Here is a 20,498-nt window from a genome sequence, read left to right on the forward strand (position 1 = left end):
CCTTGTACAGTTATATTTAGGGCACAGATTTTATTATATATATACTTGTTACGAAAAAAACTAAATATATTACTGTAATTTTTAAGTCATTTTGTTGAATATGTGGCTATTTCTATCTAGCACAATCTACTGTAGCGAATAAATGATCATATATGTTATAGTTTCACTGAAATAAAGTTCTCAAGCAATTTCCTTCCTTTATGTTACATTTGTCATAATTGCTCATCTCTTATTGTTTGTTTGGAAAACAGGTTTTCTTACCTTCCTCTACCATCTGGTAGTAACCGACGAAATGGACTGCACCCTTATGCAACATTGAGTCTGTGTTTTTTATTGTTGCTGTGTAAGCTCGTAGCTGCTTAAGCCATGTCACAAAGTATTACTTAATCTTAATGAAGTCGGACGTTTCTTCGGTACTGGTAGGAAAAATGCCTAAAAGGAAGCAAAGTACTCAAGCGAAAATACGCTGAGGTTACAAATGTCGTAGGACACCTCCTAATATCACGTCTGATCTCCCATTGCACAGCGCAGTGCAGCAACTCGGGACGTGGCGTTATCAATAAGTCGTTGGAAGTCCCCCACAGAAATATTGAGCCATGCTGCCTGTATCGCCGTCCGTAACTGCGAAAGTGTTGCCGCTGTAGAGTTTTGCGCACGGACAGACACCTAGATTATCCCCACAAATTTTCGATGGGACTCGTGTCGAGCGATCAGGGTGGACAAATTATTCGTTCGAATTTTCCTGACAGCTCTTCGAACAAATCGCGAACAATTGTGACCCGGTGACTTGGCGTATTGTCTTTCACAAAAATTCTACAGTTGCTTAGGGACATGAAGTTCATGAATGGCTGCAGATGGTCTCCAAGTAGCCGAACATAACCACTTCCACACAATGATCAGTTCAGTTTGACCAGAGCATCCATTTCATTCCATGTAAACACAGTCCACACCATTATATGGAGCCACCATCGACTTGCACAGCACCTTTTTGCCAACTTGGGTCTACGGCTTCGTGGAGTCTGCGCCACGGATAGGATCGTTCGCACATCTGAAGAAGATGGTTTGAACTGTGTTTCACTCTTCAAAATCTGATCACTACCTTCCAGTACTTACAATATTTAGAACTTAGGAGGTATATCCTTTGAACGTGAACCCTGGTTAACGACGTGATGTATTTCCTTATTTGGATAAGAAATCACGAACTTCTGCATAAGGTGTTACGATATCATTTAAGGGGAACAGCTTAGCTCAATATCTGTGTACGTTAAGCAAATAAATATGCATCTTTTGTATGGTACATCTTCCCCAACATTTTCAATTGGAGGGCCACAACATATCTACGGTCACCTTGTAAGTTCTCGTCCATAGCCACAGAGATGAATGATACGCAATTTCTCATAGCTGAAGGAGACATTTTAAATTTTAAAACAGACTTGAAACACTAAGATACTACAAAATTAATAATGGAAGCGAGCGGTCTAAGGTGTTGCAGTCATGGACTGTGCAGCTGGTCCCGGCGAAGGTTCGAGTCCTCCCTCGGACATGGGTATGTGTGTGTTTGTACTTAGGATAGTTTACGTTAAGTAGTGTGTAAGCTTAGGGAGTGATGACCTTAGCAGTTAAGTCCCATAAGATTTCACATACATTTGAACATTTTTAATAATGGAAGCATTCTCCTTTCTATTGTTTCGACGCAGTACTTGATAAGGCGATGATAGCTGTAATTTGAACAGAGTAGGTGTCATAAATGCGTAAGATTTTCAGTAGTTGCTGATATTCAACTATTCAACTGCAACATGTAATCTGTATCAGTGCCGAGGCTGCTAATGCACGCTATTGATGACGCAGTGCACAAATCGGGATTCGATTTCCAAGGGTTTGTCAACGGGACTGTCTGATGACCACTTTTTGGATTTGTAGGCAATATGATTTGTTCAGTTATCGGAATAGTCTGTGAACAAATTGAATCGTCAACACGACAAGAAATCCGAAAAGACGTAACTGCGGTTGACTATCTCACATTGATAAATGGTATACATACAGAGTTTCAGCTGCCGAGAATTCTTCCGGTTTGTATGGCCCTGGTCCATGGAACCCTTCTATCCCTGACGTTTCGTGCGAAGCTCTGTTGGACATCTTCGTAGGTGCTCCTGCTTGTGCTGAGTCTTGCCGACTGACGAGTCAGCAAGACTCAGCACAACCAGGAGCACCTCCGAAGATGTCCGACGTAGCTTTGCACGGAACGTCAGGGATAGAAGAGTTCCATGGACCACGGCCATACAACCCGGAAGAATTCTAGCCAGCTGAAACATCCGGTCGTGAAAGCCTTCATTTTATGATACAGAGTTCCTTTTTACATTTCATGGCCATCATAATCCAGTTGAAATTTACCATACGTTCTCCTGCCTCTCGTCCTTTCTGTACACTATTTTGGTTTCTAGCACTTCTCTGCGGATATTGACGTTCATTTGCTATGTTAAGAATTTTTCTGTTTATATACGGTCAAACATCAGTGACCACCGCCTATGTTTGACGTCAACGTGCAGTAACAAGTCACAGATGGTAGGTGGCAGCACTACCAGTGGAGAGTATATAAAACAAGAGACGAGAGTGCGCAGAGGTTATCACATTTTGGAAACTGCGATTTATCGGACGTCCAAAAGAGCATGGTTATTGGCTTTCAGGTCAAGGAAGAATTTACTAAATGGCTGCGATTATGAAGTGCCCGAGTACTGCAGTGGTTAAAATATACCGTGCATGGCAAAATGGCGCCATCCAAAACCGGCGCCGAGGCAACTGCGGTGCACCACGGGGAATAGATGACAGGATTGAACGACGGCTGCGGAGGCGCGTACAGGTTGACCTCCACAGCAGGCGCTTGGTTCAAGCACCCGTGTTGCTTACTGTTACTCAGCGACGAGGGCTGGCATCTGCACGCCAGTACCACAGCTGGACGTCCAATGGGTGGCGACAGGTGGCCTTTTCAGATGAATCTCGTTGCTTGGAACGTCTGAAAGCAAACACCTTTCAGCCTTATAGTCTGGGGAACTCTTTCTTGGCGTTGCCTTGGTCATCTCGTCTTTATGGAAGGCGTAATCTATCAACACAAGCATCTGTCCTTGGGGACCATGTCCGCCCCTAAATGCAATTTTTTTCTCGGCACGATAGCATGTACCAGTAGGGCTGTGCAACATGTCACACAGCTTGCAGCGTGTGTATGACTGATTCTAAGAGCACCAGCATAAGTTTACCGTGCATCCTTGGCCACCACACACCCCAGATTGAAACCTACTCGAGAATCTGTGGGACTACCTCGACCGGGCTGTTCACGCCGTCATGGATCTTCAGCCGAGAAGCCTAGCGCAGCTGGCCTTGGCTCTGGAGTCGTGATGGCTCCACAGCCCTGCCGATAGCTTCCAGAACCTGACTGACTCTCTTCCAGCAGGTTTCATGCTGCAAAAGGTGGCTATTCAGGCTTTTGACAGTGGGTCACATTAATGCGACTGGACAGCGTAATGTAGATGTTATCGAGCTATAGTTGGACTAGTTTGCTGACAACTACGAGCAAGATGCCGTATCATTTAAGATATTGCAGTTGTATCTCGTCAGAATAATTTAAAATCTTTTTCGAACTCAGGTGAAATAGAGAGCAGTTCCGTCGCCAGTTTCACGTTCAGTTTCCTTCCTCATCGTTATCTTTTTGTTCTAGGTTTCGGACTAGATGACGATGTTGAGAGAAAGCTACTTACCACATTACCTTCCTCCCTCCATTCTTATTTTATTTAAGTGAAGTTTGCTGCACACTTATTGTATCTGGTTTTCCTTGTTAGACGTTCCAAGAGGCAGGTTCTTGAAATTTATGTGAAAGTATGATTCATAACCTGAGTATAAAAACGAAAACACCGACGAGCCGAAATATTATGTTCACATCTTACCATGAGACTGAATCGCGCTTGAAAATATTGCGGGCACGCGACGCTGTAAGAAAAGAATATAAGCGGATCAGAGACAAGTGGGGAAACAAACGACGACACACGCGACAAGTAGGGAAATGCTCTGACAAAACGCAGATTTTTATGGCCCTGCAACCAGGAACGAGCATTTGCAAACTGCGTAAGTGTTCGATTTTTCGCGTGATACCATCGCGAGCATCTGTGGAAAGAGGCTAAAGGAATGTGAAATAAACAAATAGGCAATAAGGTATTCGACACCTACTCCTCATCTCAGGACATGGACGTCGGAAGCTTGCCCACTCTGTAAAGTAGAACAGCCGGCGGTCTGTGGCAGATATGATGGCAGTGCTGGTGCAGGCGCGTTCAGAGCACACTTTTGACTATGGGGAGCTGCAGCAAACGACACCTACATGTTCCGTGTTTATCGAAACGAACGCCTTTTCAATTACGATTGCATTGGGCAAGGGATCATGACCATTAGATCACCGATGGTGGAAACGTGACGCCTGGTCAGACGATCACGTTTCTTGCTGTAGCAGCTCGATTCTCGGCCCTGAAACGTCATTCAGGCGAACGGCTGTTCATGGGCACAGTGTTGTTTGGGGGAGAGGGGGGGGGGACGTGGACCTTGGCTTTCCATGAACTGCAGTACGAATCCAAGGAGTCATGACAGCTATGCATTACGCGAATATTATTGTGAATCACTCTTATACCTCCACGCTTGATACCCAACGGCAATAGCATCTTCAAGAAAGATACTGCCGTTGCCACAGTACCAGAATCGTGGGCTGAGGGCAGTAAATTCCCTTCCACAGTAAATTCAGTTCCACAAAATTCACTTGATCTCATCACAAGGGGACACACCTGGGAGGCACTCTGGCGCCAGATCCGCTCCCAGAACCCCTGTACGTGATTAAGGAGGCTTTGGCGATACGTACCTAGGCATTTTGCATCACACCGCTCCAGAAACCTATCAAGGACCTACTACGCAGGACTGCTGCTATAATGTGTTCCAAAGGTGGACTAATACGATATTAAGCAGACTGCCATAAAGTTTTGGTTATCAGTCCATGTGAAGGACGTCTGATTCGTGGACACGTCATCTTTATATTGAAACGGCCCTAAGTTTTTGTGGGAGCAAGAAACGAGCCGGTGGAAGAACTGTGAAGACCACTGTGCCCCAGAACAGACAGGAGTTAGAGACTAGAGACTCAATTCTCTGCCAGGCGCTTCAGTGGAATAAATCTGCTCTTAATAGCGACAGAGATGAAAAATGGATTTGACTAGTGACGTAAAAGCCGGGCGTAATTAATTACTGCAGTGAATCCTGCAGAATGGATGCCTTCGAGCTGGACTGTAGAGGCTCGCAAATTTCCATGCAGAAGTGCAAAGTTCTGTAAAAAAAAAAAAAAAAAGGTGGAGGGAGGGCGGGGGGCAGAGAGAGGGGACAGGTCAGGAGATGGTCTAGAACCGCGCACGGAACTGATTCCGTCAGTTCACACGACAGACAACATTCTTCGATACTTGTTCTTTTCTTTATTTTTGAAAATGTAGTGCAAAGTGTTCTTCTGCAGGAGACAACGCCTTACAGTAGCACTGTCCACGCCGGCGGTGAGGTTTCCGTGATATTACGCCCACGCGACACTAACAACGGGAAGGTCTGACATGTGGGTCACGGATTTTCATCGAGTTTTGCACGGATGTTCTATGTTGAATATAAAAAGACACGTGTTTCAGTTTTTGCTAGACATTCCCTAGTTTTGGAAATAATGGGGTCTAGAAACAAACACATTTATTGATATAATGTGGGGTCAGGTTATTAACGTTTTTGTGTTTTCATGATGCAGTTTGGATATCCGTCATTCTAAGCGACTAACAGAGCGAGGTTGAGGGTGCCTGTGTTCCAAATAAACCGTTAGTGATGTTCCCGATTTCAGAGAGACCACATCAAGAACTCCTTAACGAGTGAATACAACTTGACCAAACTGTTTCACATCACTGTCGACGTGTATGTGTGTGTGTGTGTGTGTGTGTGTGTGTGTGTGTGTGTGTGTGTGTGTGTGTGTGTGTGTGTGTGTGTGTGTGTATGAATGGAAGTGAACTCTCGAAATGGCGGAGAATCAGTAACCTTCGACAAGTTCCACTGTACGATCCACTGAAAGTACTATGACACTTAGGTTGGAAGTGAGAAAACTTGGATTCCATGGTCGAGCTGCTGCTCATAAGCCACAAACCACGCCGGTAAATGCCAAACGACGCCTCGCTTGCCACGCGGGATTAGCCGAGCGGTCTGAGGCGCTGCAGTCATGGACTGTGCGGCTGGTCCCGGTGGAGGTTCGAGTCCTCCCGTGGGCTTGGGTGTGTGCGTTTGTCCTTAGGATAATTTAGGTTAAGTAGTGTGTAAGCTTAGGGACTGATGACCTTAGCAGTTAAGTCCAATGAGATTTCACACAAATTTTTTTGACGCCTCACTTGGTGCAAGGAGAGTAAACATCGGACGATTGAACAGTGGAAAAACGTTGTGTGGAGTGACGAATCACGGTACACAATGTGGTGATCCGATGGCAGGGTGTGGGTATGGCGAATGCCCGGTGAACGCCATCTACCAGCATGTGTAGTGCCATCAATAAAATTCGGAGGCGGTGGTATTATGGCGTGGTCGTGTTTTTCATGGAAGGGGCTTGCACCCCTTGTTGTTTTGGGTGGTACTACCACAGCACAGGCCTACACTGATGTTTTAAGCACCTTCTTGCTTCCCACTGTTGAAGAGCAATTCGGGTATGGCTATTGTGTCTTTCGACTCGATCGAGCACGTGTTCATAATGCACGGCCTGTGGCGGAGTGGTTAGACGGCAATAACACCCCTGTAATGGACTGGCCTGCACAGAGTCCTGACCTGAATCCTATAGAACACCTTTGGGATGTTTTGGAACGGCGAATCCGTGCCAGGCCTCACCGACCGACTCCATACCTCTCCTCAGTGCAGGACTACGTGAAGAATGGGCTGCCATTCCGCAAGAAACCTTCCAGCACCTGACTGAACATAATCCTGGGAGAGTGGAAGCTGTCATTAAGGCTAAGGGTCGGCTAACACCATAATGAATTCCAGAATTACCGATGGAGGGAGCCACGAACTTGTAAGTAATTATCAGCCAGGTGTCCGGGTACTTTTGATCACATAGTGTATAATTCAGAGGCATCATGACCATGGGAAAAGAGTTTCAAAGCGAGACACAGAATACCCCACCGTCATGTCTTGAAATTGGTGTATAAAAAAGATGTGACATTGATTGAAAAGGAATTCAAAGCTGCCGGGCTCTTTCAACGGCAGACCGAAGCCTTGAGTGCATTCTATGACCGAGATTTTGTCATAAACACCGACCAAACAGTATCTGAATGTCGTTTCAGTATAAAACGTACATTGACACATATTGACGTGACGAAAACGTTTGTTGTTGCTGTTGGTAGTGCGAATAAAGTTACACACTCGTACACGGCGCTCTGTTCCATCACTGCAAATGGAAAACATCTGCCGAGACCCACGGGTCTCTCAAGGACTTAAAGCTCTCCAGAGGGAATTCGGAAACATTTTCGTTACTTGTTCCAAATCGGGAAACTTGACCTCAAACTACATCAGTGATATATGGATCACGTTGCGAAACTATATGTGCAGCAAAATAAATTTTGCCGAAGCGACATGAAACGCTAGGATGGGACTTTCGTAGATGATAATGCTCAATCGACCCCACCACGAAAGTCATCATCCTTGAGCTTGATATTTTTCAAAACTAGGGAATGTCAAGTTAAAAGTCGAAACACGTCTTTTTATTTTCAGTATAGAACGTCCTTGCGAAACTTGATCAAAATAGGTGATCCACATGTCAGACACTTCTCTTGTACTAGTTATGCTGGCCGTAGCATAGCCACTGGCAGGGTCTCCGAAACCGGACCAATCTTATTAGATGTGTGTCACTACACTCGGTCTTACCACTCCCCATCCTCCATCTTACATTTTTAAGAAAAGGAAGATACGTCTCGACAGCTGTTAGAGTCAAGTACGGGATGACAATTATTGAACTATATAAAATAAAATCGTCATAACTTCTGAACGGTTTGCGTTAGGATGTTCAAAATGCACGGCTGGCCACGGGGCAAAATGGAAATTAGTAGGCGCATTCGCACACACCTTGTTGTTGTCGGATATTTACGCTTGGAAATGTCACGATACAGCTTGCCAGGGCGTACAGCGCTTGTGAATGCCTATTATGCGAGCAATAACAGCCCAACTGTCTGAGAGGAAGTTTGCGACCGAGTTCAAGCTGAAGACAACGGTTACAAGTGTGTTAAAAATCAAGATTTTGGATCGCAAGTTTGAGAGAAAGGGCAGTGTTCGTGATGACAGTGTTGGCAATGTCTGTCGTCCAGAAAGGGTGAAAACATTGAAGACGTCGAGAAGACACGCGCTGTGTTCAAACCAGTCACAGGAATCGACCAGACGAACTGTACAACACGTGGGAATCAACCGGGAGACATTGCGACAAATTGTTCCTAAAGACCTGCATCTCATCACAAACAAAATTCAAACCCATCAGTCATTAAGTCCCAGGGCCATGGAACAACGGTTGCGTTTCGCCAACACTGTCGTCCACAGAATTGACGAACAGGACTTTGATGTGAATATGGTTTGGTATAGCGATGAAGCCCATTTTATTTTCATTTAGTTGGGTTTGCCAGTAAACAAAATTTGCGCATTTGGGGGACTCAGACCCGCATTTCGCTATCGAGGAGTCTCTTCACCCTCAACAGGTGATTGTGTGGCGTGCAATGTCCAGTCACGGGTTAAGAGATGCGATATTCATTTATGGCACAGTGGTTACCGAACGGTACATGAAGGTTTTGGAAGATGATTTCATCCCCATTATCCAAAGTGACCCAGATTTCGAGAAGATGTGGTTCATACAAGACGGAGCTCGACTCCTTCGAAGCAGGAGAGTATCTGATGTCATGGAGGAGCACTTTGAGAACAGCATTCTGGGTCTCGGGTACACGAAGGCCACTAGCATGGGTCACAATTGGGCACCATATTCTCCGGATCTGAACACATGCGATTACTTGTTGTGAGGCTAAATTAAAGACAAGGTGTACAGCAGTAACGGCAAAACCATTGCTGAGCTGAAAAGTCATTCTGGAGGTCATCGACAGCATCGATGTTCAGACACTTCAGCGGGTCAAGTAGAATTTCAAAAAATGGTTCAAATGGCTCTGAGCACTATGGGACTTAACATCTATGGTCATCAGTCCCCTAGAACTTAGAACTACTTAAACCTAACTAATCTAAGGACATCACACAACACCCAGTCATCACGAGGCAGAGAAAATCCCTGACCCCGCCGGTAATCGAACCCGGGAACCCGGGCGAGGGAAGCGAGAACGCTACCGCACGACCACGAGCTGCGGACAAGTAGAATTTCGATATTCGTCTGCGCCACATCGTCGCAAATGATGGCAGGTATATCGAACATGTCATAAGCTGAATCCGAATATCTGTAGTGATATTTACAAGTTTAATAAAGTGGGGCACACCATAGTTTGTAAGATTTATGTTTTTGTCATGTAGTTTAATAATTGTTACCTTGTAATTCATGTAGGGGAAGGTTACTCCAAGATCAAAAACTCTAGCCCTCCAGATTGGAGGCTGGAGATTTGTTGCCATCAGTTCACGTAAAACGTGGTAACAACACTTCAAAATAAAATAAAAGTACTGGAATAAATTATTTGATTTGGAACATAGAATATTTGTAGTTTATATAAGACAGTTGGCTCCATCAATCTGGTCAAGGAGACTGGAAGTTCGTTGGGAGAGGTGGGGGGTGGGGGGTGGGGGGTGGGGGGAGATACTGGCACCCTGGATGCGAAAAGTGTACTATGTTTTATGGAAGCTGTAAGTGAGGAGACAAATCAGGTACGGGATTTTGTGTGAGGCTCTAGCTAAAAGCGTATCTGGATTTCATCAGTGACCCCGAGAACATCAGTATTAACAACAGACATGAAGAGATGTATAATGTCATTTGTAAATTGACATGCGGCCACTGAAGAAAGTACACTCCAAACGAAAGACGGATTCTGTGCGGAAATGGAGTTAGCATTGGATGCAATTCCAAACAGCAATTGTAAAGTCCTATTGGGGAATATGAACGCTAAACTGGGAAGAGAACATGTATTCCATTCAGCAATTGGGAGCTCCAGTTTACGTGAATTCAGCAACGACAATGGCATCAGTTTCATCACCTTCACAACAGCGAAAAGGATGTTCATCAGCAGTACAAATTTCCAACGGGTGGATGTAAACAAAGTAACTTTTGTGTCACCCAACTGACATCGAAGAAAAGATCCGGGTGATTGATGTAACGGCAGCACGAGGAGAAGTGTGCGGGAGCGACCGCTTCCAAGTAAAAAACCGCACGTACAGCCCAAATCCAGGGTCAGAAACAATCCTAAGAAAGTAGCATGCTACCACGCCGATATACTCAAAGATACTACAATAAAAGACGAATTTCAGCTCCAGCTGTCAACTACTTTAAAATTCTGCTGAAAGATGTTTCACCAAAGAACCCAGATAAAGTGTGGAAAGAAGTCAAGGGTGTTGGAAACAAGGTGACAAATGCTGTCATCACGAAGCAACTCAAGGACAAGAAGCCAATAAGGCGTTAGCCAAGAGAAGAGAAGCCGAAGAGAGCTGACTATGGGGCACAGATTTTGCACAAGGCAAAAATCAGAGGCGTATAGAGAGCTACCCAAGCAACACCGAGGGGCGCAAATGTGATCAAAAGTATCCGGATATCCCCAAAACGTACGTTTTTCATATTAGATATATTTTGCTGCCACCTACTGCCAGGTTCTCCACATCAGCGACCTCAGTAATCATTAGACATGGTGAGAGAGCAGACTGGGGCACTTCACGGACTTCGAACGTGGTCAGGTGATTAGGTGTCGCTTGTGTCATACGTCTGTACGCTAGATTTCCACATTCATAAACATCCCTAGGTCCACTGTTTTCGATGTGATAGTGAAGTGGAAACGTGAAAGGACACGTACAGCACAAAAGCGTGCATCCCGACTTCGTCTGTTGACTGACAGAGACCGCCGACAGTTGAAGAGGGTCGTTATGTGTAATAGACAGGCTTATCCAGACCATCACACAGGAATTACAAACTGCATCAGGATCCACTGGAAGTTCTATGACAGTTAGGCGTGAGGTGAGAAAACTTGGATTCCATGGTCGAGCGGCTGCTCATAGGCCACAAATCACGCCGGTAAATGCCAAACGACGCCTCGCTTGGTGCAAGGAACGTAAACATCGGAAGATTGAACAGTGGAAAAACGTTGCGTGGAGTGACGAATAACGGTACCCAATGTGGTGATCCGATGGCAGGGTGTGGGTATGGTGAATGCCCGGTGAACGCCATCTGCCAGCATGTGTAGTGCCAACAGTAAAATTCGAAGGCGCTGGTGTTATGGTGTGGTCGTTTTTTCATGGAGGGGCTTGCACCCCTTGTTGTTTTGGGTGGCACTATTACAGCACAGGCATACACGGATGTTTTAACCTTTTTGCTTCCCACTGTTGAAGAGCAATTCGGGGATGGCGATTGTATCTTTCAACACGATCGAGCACCTGTTTATAATGCACGGCTTGTGGCGGAGTGGTTACACGACAATAACATCCCTGTGATGGACTGTCCTGCACAGAGTCCTGACCTGAATCCTAAAGAACAACTTTGGGTTGTTTTAGAACGCAAATTTCGTTCGAGGTCTCACCGAGCGCCATCGATAACTCTTCTCAGTGCAGGACTGAGTGAAGAATGGGCTACCATACCGCAAGAAACCTTCCAGCACCTGATTGAACGTATACCTGGGAGAGTGGAATCAAGGCTAAGGGTTGGCCAACACCATATTGAATTCCAGCATTACTGATGGAGGGAGCCACGCACTTGTAAGTAATTATCAGCCAGATGTCCGGATACTTTTCATCGCATAGTGAACGTCAAAGCTATGGTAGAGGAGCCCGAACAAGATCTCTTGGGAAAAATTGCTGAAATGGTGTAAAGTTAACTGTTTCTAGAATAAATATCACAGCTGCCAAAAGTTCATCAAGAACAATAATAATAGTATCATATTCAGCAATTAAGTGAACATTCCTGAGAGATCTCTTCAACTGGATCAGCCTGAATATTCGTTCACAATCCTACCTCCTGACTTTTAGATCTGGATTATCCACCAAATACTCTCTACGAAATAAAGAACGCTGAAGCTTAAGAATAGCAGACGTCCAGGAGAAGATGGAATCCACAGGAGAACTTACCAACTAATCAAGATGAAATGGATTGTGAAGAAGATTCCATACTATTGAAAAACAGCAGTCATCTGCCTTGTACACGAGAAAGGTGACACAGTGGAGTCACGAATTACAAAGGGATCGCCCTGCTGAACGTCTGTTATAAGATCTTGTCTAACCGTGTACTGGATGGAATCCAGCCGTTTCCAGAAGAAGTGGTAAAGTGATCGGTAAATAACAGAGTGGTTTCAAACAGGGCTGTCCACCGCGGACAGCATCCACCTACTGCCACAGCTCAGCGATAAGACGTGGAAATATGGCGAAGATCTTGATGCGCTTTCCATGAATTCTAAGAAGGCATATGACTGAATGCACTGGAAGAGCCCGATGAATTCTCTGGGGTTTGAAATACCCAAGAAACTCATCAACCTAGTGCGAGCTATCCCACTGATTCAAAAGGTAAACCTTTAACATAAGCATAGGTTTTAGACAAGTGGTGTACCGATATTGTTCAACCTGGCGCTCGAAAAGAGGGAAAATTTCCACAAGAATCTCGAAGGGACCGAGGAGGAAAGTGAGAAAATCATATAACTCGCATTCGCTGACGACATGGCCCTGTGGCCCACATCTAAGGAAGACAGATGCAAATGAGCGACAGTGTGGAGTCGGCAGCTTGCAACAGGATTTCCTTGTGAATGAATCGAAGACTTAGTAGCCTGCTGATGAGAAAGATGCAAGACTATTCCAGATACCCACTCCAGCCACCGGTAGTCACTACCCAATACTACGAAAGGGTTAATAATTTCAAATATTTTGGGATAATATTTACAGAGGACACACATGTGAAGCACAAATCAAAGCGAGGACCTAAGCTGCAAAACAATTGTTCAATCTGAGTCAGTTTTTTAAATTACGTAGCCTCACAGGGAATTTCAAACTCCAGCTGTACGAAGCAGTGATTCTACCCTTGGGGGTATATGGATGCGCAAGAGTATTCGGAAAAAAGACTTAAATAACTTTATTTTCAAATCTTAATGGACATCTGTGGTTTAGTACAAGAGGAGATCACTGGGAAATTGAGTATCTTGCATAGCTGTGAGTTGGATGATATCTTCAGCAGACTAAATATTGTTGGTCTTACGAAAACCAAATGACTTGTACACGTAGGGCAAATCACTCGGATGGATAAACACCAATGACTTTGAATCCCATGGCTTCTATCCCTTGTGGAAGGAGATCACTAGGCAAATCAACGAAAAGGTGAAGAGACGGAATCCATGAGGTCTTGCTGCAGATCGCCATAGAGGATAACTAGAGACAGGAAGCAGGGAGTAGAATCGTGTAGAAGAGGAGCCTTGTAGCGGTGTGTAGTCCTCTGGGCCTGATGGCATAAAGAAAGGTAAGTAAGTGCGTGGTGTTAGGACGATTTCAAGAGGTACACGAAGCAAAACACACAACTGGAAGAACGTGTTGACGTTAAGTGAACAATGAACTAAAGCAAGTCTCAATGCAAGGACATTATAGGACCACCTGCATGAGCGATGTTTATCGCAGGAACAAGCATTAAAAAAAATTCCTATTGGTTACCAGTGGAACAAAATCAGTTTCAACCAATCTCTGTGAACCAGCTCAGTCGAGCCCCATATATCAAGATGATCATCTCTGGTTCATTGAGTCTGGCACGTAGTGTCTCCTGCTCTGTGGGTTGACCGGCCATTTTAAAAAACGTGAACAGCTCCAGGACAGGTATTAATCTCTATGAGTTGCAAAATGCATCTTCACTCTATCCTTCCGTATCACCATTATTTGCTGAAAAGTATTCCCACTACACTCCTCCATTATCACCTCCTTGCATTCCTGTGCAGGAGGCTATGGACACAGTCCTCAGCTGTATGCTTACTGGTTATACATCTGTTAAACTCCCGGGTTCGATTCCCGGCGGGGTCAGGGATTTTCTCTGCCTCGTGATGGCTGGGTGTTGTGTGCTGTCCTTAGGCTAGTTAGGTTTAAGTAGTTCTAAGTTCTCGGGGACTGATGACCATAGATGTTAAGTCCCCTAGTGCTCAGAGCCATTTTTGAACCATCTGTTAAACTCCTCTCTGCTCAGCACGAACATCTTGTCAACTGAGCAAATTTCTTGTCAAAACTAAAGTTATTAAACACCTTACATCCTTCCTTTCCACAAGTGGAGAAAGGGAAACAGCCCTAGGACAATCCAGTACATCCTCCCTCCTGCAGCTCTGCATAGATTAAGATTTTTCCCACCAATTCATAAATGGTGGAGGGAGGGGAAGTGGGGGAGGGAGGGGAAGTGGGGTGGTGGTGACATCATCAGTGCGATATTGCCACATCTACCAAATAACGACAGGAGATGGGGGGACTACCCAGGGATAGCCACCATTTTGAATGAATTTGGCAACAATCCAGACTGTGACAGAATGAATTTTGCCAATTACTGTCATTAGGTTTACACAAAGTACTTGAGATAGGCATTCTCCTTCCTTTGTGTCCATTTTTCTTTCACTCTCTTCCTGTGGGTTTGCTTTCTCTGTTCAGATCATATGGTCCCAGTCTTCTTCTTAGGTTGAGTTTGGGCAGGAAGATTTCACTGTTTTGGACAACTTCTGGAGTAGTTCCTGCCAGTTTCAGATAAGCTATGATTTCGGCAACCCATTTAATTGTGTCTGTTTTAGATTTGCTCATATTGTACAAAAAAAAACGACTTCCTAGATTAATTCGTTTCATGTGCCCATAAAATCTTAACCTATGTTTTCTAATACTGCTCTGGATACTTGTGTATTCTTTGATTTCTTGACTGCATCTGAGCCTGTATTGTTCATCTATAAATCTTACGATTTTGAGTTCCTTTTTTAAATGTTTTCAGTGTTTGGTGTCTTGTTCAAGGTATCTGATCCACAAAGATTTTCTTTTTTAATTAATGTCTTCTAATGTCTAGTTAAGTGTGCTTGAACAAACCTCAAAAATAACAGCCACTCAAGGACCACTTGTTCATAAATTTACATTGTCAGTATCGTAGGAAGCGATGCAGCCTGTGAGCCTACATTCTTGCCTGACGACGCATACTGACAACTGTTACATTTTCATAAAAATTAAATGTAATTTTTTTACTTATAATTCTCATTATACTTCAGTTATGATAAGTTATTGTATTTTGGCCTTTCCAGTGCACCAGCTATGCCGCCAGGGCGAGAGTACTTTGTTAACACCGCAACTTTCGCGTGCGTCTGCCTGCATATGCTTTCCTCTAAAATTATGGGTTTTAGCAAAGAGAGGTCACTCTCTTATTGTTTTTAGTGCGTTGTTTTCATATTTGTTCCAGTTTATAGCTGCTTCTTAAGGCTTATTGCTCTTTTAGTTCGCTCCAGAGGACCCACACATTGCCAGACAGCAATATAGTACTTCACTTCAACAATGTTATCGTTATTCCACCCAGTATTTCGGTTCAGTTTCATCGCTGCTGTGCTCTACAGCTGTGCGAATATTGTAATTGCTACACCAGTATTTTGTATTACAGAGTTATTAAATGACTTTTTTTCGATATCGATAAGTTCACTGCACGAAGTGGCCCGTCCTCGAGTGGAAGTAGTGAAAGTACAGAGTCTGAAAAAAGAAAGATAAAGTATCTCAGAGGCAACATAGTGATAATTATTTGTCTTGTGCCTTTTTTTTGGTGTGATGACAAACCATGCTCGAATCCCGAGTGTGTTGTATGTGGTGAAAGACTGAGTACTGCTGCTATATCTCCAGTAAACTGAAACGACATTTGTCAACAAAACATTATTTTCATCGGTTACTGGAAGAAAAATAAAAAGCAAGATAATCACATGAGTACGCCGATATCTGTTTGGCAAGAAGATAGCCGAACTTATCGTAAAATCCTTCCTCTGGTGACATCAGTCGCCGAGTTAGCGTTACGTCCAGCGACACCGAAGAAATTTTGAAGGATAAAATAAAGGGTAGTCCTAAGTTCTCACTTAAGATCGAAAAGTCCGACGATTTGGGCGGTTATGCACAACTTCTTTCCACATAAGGTATGCTGATGGGGTTGTACCTGCAAAGTAATATCTTTCTTTGGAAAGAACTACCAGAATGAGCAGCTGGTGGAGAAATGTTTCGTGAGACCAACGAATATTTGGTCTGAAATGAATTAATGTGGAAGGATCGCGTTAGGTTTTTACACTTCTATGAAAGGCAGGGCGAAAAGATTCGTGGGTAAAGTGCGCGAAGTAAATCCGAACTTACGAACCGACCATTGTCTCACTCAAGCCATTTTTGCCAAGTCTTTGGCATCTCTTGCGAAAATTCTATTGGACCAAGTAGTAAAAGCCGTGAACCTCATCAAGTTGTGATTAATTTACATGCGGCTTTTAACCTTTTGGATCAAGAAATGGAATAACAGCTCACTACGCTTCTGCTACATACAGACTTACGATAACTATATCGATGTACACTGTTAACACGAACGTTTCTACTTACAGATAAGGTACTTGTATTATAGGCTATTGAGGTGGACGAGTATGTAAATTTATTTGGAGATGATGAATAGGTGTCTAAATTGGCTATCTTTCCAATATTTTCGTACATGAATATGAACTAAACAGAAAAATGCAAGATAGAAGCGAAAATATCCTGGCTAGTCTTGGTGTAAAAAAAAAAAAAAAAAAAAGAGGCAGGTGTTGAAGAATTTGACTGAAATTGTGATCCATAACTTAGATTTAGGTTTACAAGGGAAACTGGTGGATTTGAAAGCACACAGAACGTTGAAATAAAAATTATTCGAAGTACCTTTGAAGTCATTTGGTTGTCAACACAGGCAGTGAATACCCAGTTGTGTCCTAAACTGCAGTTAATATGTTATTACCATTTTATACCACGTATTTGTGTGAACTGGGCTTCTCAACGTTGACTGAAAGTAAAACATCAAATGAAGGGTTTATTTCAATAGTGGAACAAGTCCATTACCTCCACTTTTCTGCCAATAATGCTTCTGAAATTAATGATCTAAACAAACAGAAAGAAAGGTTCATCTCTAGCAAGAAGCCATATGCTTGAATATTTCTGATATCTCAACTGGAGAGGTTTCAGCGCTCATTTAACTTTAGGACTCTATATCTCACAATGAACAAAAAATGACCTGTACCACTATTGAAAAAAGCGCTTCAAATCTACAGCGACTTAGATCAATCGAGTGAGGAACGGGGCTCACTTTGTCAACGATTCCGGAACGAATTAGTCGTCTGCGTGCAGCTAAGCAGACTTCAGTATCACATTGGAGGTACGAGAAGAGTAATTTACTTTAATATTCGTTTTAGAAATGTCTATTTTCTACAACGAATTAAAGTTCGTCAATAAATGCATGAGTCTATTTCTGTTCTGTATAATAAAAGATATAACAACAATAATAATAACTGATTACATTATAACATAACTACGTAATTATACTAAGATTGCCATGATTTTGGTGTGCTGTGCTGCTCTTGACCCGTTTGGATGTACCGTGGGTAATAGAAGACTGCGAAATACTGCTCTAAGAAAAATCTATTCCTTTTGAACGTCTGTATGTGCCGAGCTATTGGTCGTAGTGACATAAAATGTTAACACAATTTTTTGCAGCCTGTCGCTTGCACGTTATGCGAGATACAGCTTTATGTGTAGGTATCAGGCTGCACCTTCTGTACTGAGGCCGGTGACAAAGTTACCTTCACAGTTATCCTCTCCCCTCCGCTAGCACGCCGTCTGCGCCAGTTATGGCGAAGTTACTTCGTGCGCACCCTCTCAACAGGTGATCCTCCCGCACACCATTCGCTAATGGAAGAAGAAAATTGGTAAATGCCAGTGATAGCGGAAGTACCCATCGCCACACACCGTGCTGTGTGGCTTGAGGAACGAAGATGTAGTCGGTGCACTTGGACAGACAGAGACTCCCCGCAGTTCCAACGCTAACAAATGCAGGTACAGACACGACGACGCTCTACGCGCACCCTGGCAGCGAGGTAGGTCACGCGCGCGAAATCACCAAATTGCGCAATTTGCTCGCTGCGATTGGGCACCGTTGGTGAGGTGCAATCACGGCCGCCTCTGCGGCCCCGGGCGTGTCTCTTCTCCCCTCCCCTCCTCTCCTCTCCTGTGAACCAATCGCCAGTGCGTCCGCTGGCGTGTCTGGGGGAGGGGGGGGGGGGGGCTGTTGTGGCCGCAGCCGTGACTGTGCGCTCTGAGGTCAGGTCACGCCAGGTCAAGCAGTGGGTTGCCAGACCAGGACCGTTCACACTCGCACTCCATCCAGCAGCGAGGACGGGCGCTGGAAGCAGGAGCTCTCACCGCTAGAAGACGCGTAATGCAGCGACAGGTTGTGAGCTGCCAGGGGTGTAGAAGAGATAATTTTGAGCGCGTCAAACCACATAATCACAACTAGACATAGGCCTACAAGTATGTGGTTCAGAATATTGATCGACCGTGTGCCTAGATCACATGTACCAACAGTCTCTGACCAAAAGTTTCCTGACGTCCATATATAACGGGGAATTGACGGCTGTATGTAATGAGAGCCTGACTCGGCAGTAGGAAAGGAGGTGGGGAGTAAAGTGTTGTCAACAGAGAAGCTGTAACAGCAGAATGGGTCAGTCAGGGGAATTCAATGACTTCGAACTTGGGCTAGTCATTTAATGTCACCTAAGCAATAAATCCATCACGGACATTTGAATGGCAATACAGCTACCCAAGTCGACTACTGGTGATGTGACTGAAGTGGAAAAGCAAAGGAACAACCGCAACTTAATCAAGACCAGGCAGACAGCGCTGTGGAGGGTGGTTGTACAAGATCGCAGAGGCAGGAATCAGCAGTTCACCTAGGACAGTGACTAGAATGGGGCGTTCAAGGGAGTCAACAACAACGGAGTGCAATGGAGTTCCTCGTAAGTCAAATATTTGTGCAGTCAGCGCTAAGCGGAACACAAGGTGGTCTAAAGAGCGATGCCACCGTACCGTGTATGACTGCAAACGTGTGATTTGGAGTGACGAATCCGGCTATACCTTGTGGCAATGCGATGAAAGGGTTTGGACTTGAAAGATATCTGTACAACTTTGCTGCCATCACGTGTAGTGCCAACATAGAAGCACAGAGGAGGTTGAGATACGGTATAGGATGCTTCTTGTGATCTTAGTGTGATCCTCTTTCTGTGCTTCAGAAAATGTTAAATACGGAAGGATATCAGCAAATTTTACAGCATCGTGTACTGCATACAGGAGAGGCCATACACACCAAGATGGCTTGCACTGTAAAGATGTATATGAAGATGTAGACGTAGGTGGGGAGACGATGTTTTATAACTGCATGACAAAGGACCCTGTGATAAAGTGGCATCGGCGAAATGTCGTGACCTGAACCCAATGGAACACCTTTAGGATGCGTTAGGACGTCGAGTTCAGTCCATGCCGAAGAACCAAACATTACTACCATCTCTGGTTTCGGTGCTTGGGGAAGAATAGGCTGCCATTCCTCCAGAAACACTTAGGCACTTCGCTGAAACTGTCGTCTGCAGAGTTCAAGTCGCCATAAAATCGGGTGGTAGACACACCCCACATTCTGCTATCTAATGGAGTAAGGGGTCCGTTATTTTCGCATCCTCTTCATAAGTTTCTGTTTCCCTGATTCACTGCTATTTTACTCAACTGATGAGTAATATTACACAATTAGTCTCGATTCATTATTAATAGCCGGCCGCTGTGACCGAGCGCTTCTAGGCGCTTCAGTCCGGAACCGCGCGACCGTTACGGTCTTAGTTTCGAATCCTGCCTTGGGCATGGAAGTATGTGATGCCCTTTGGTTATTTAGGTTTAAGTAGTTCTAAGTCTAGGGGACGGAAGACCCCAGATGTTAGGTCCCATAGTGCTTAAAGCCATTAGAACCATTTTGAACGCCAGCTAACGAGCCATTTGAACCAATCATTATTAATAGGAACTAAGACGATATCAAGAACTCCTACCTTTTCTCTTAGCGAGTCTGCTTGGACTTGCATCGGGAAATACAGAACCCACCATACGTCAAATTAAGATACTTCCCTTTCATTGAGATACTTTTTCCCTGGGAGGTATGCTCGTATGCTGCAGTAGTTTAACTATAGATTGGGAAAGCACACATGTATCACTAGTATATGGTAAAGATCTACCCATATTTCCAGAAAACACATATATTA

This window comes from Schistocerca serialis, chromosome 8 (assembly GCF_023864345.2).
Source record: "Schistocerca serialis cubense isolate TAMUIC-IGC-003099 chromosome 8, iqSchSeri2.2, whole genome shotgun sequence".
NCBI lineage: Eukaryota > Metazoa > Arthropoda > Insecta > Orthoptera > Acrididae > Schistocerca > Schistocerca serialis.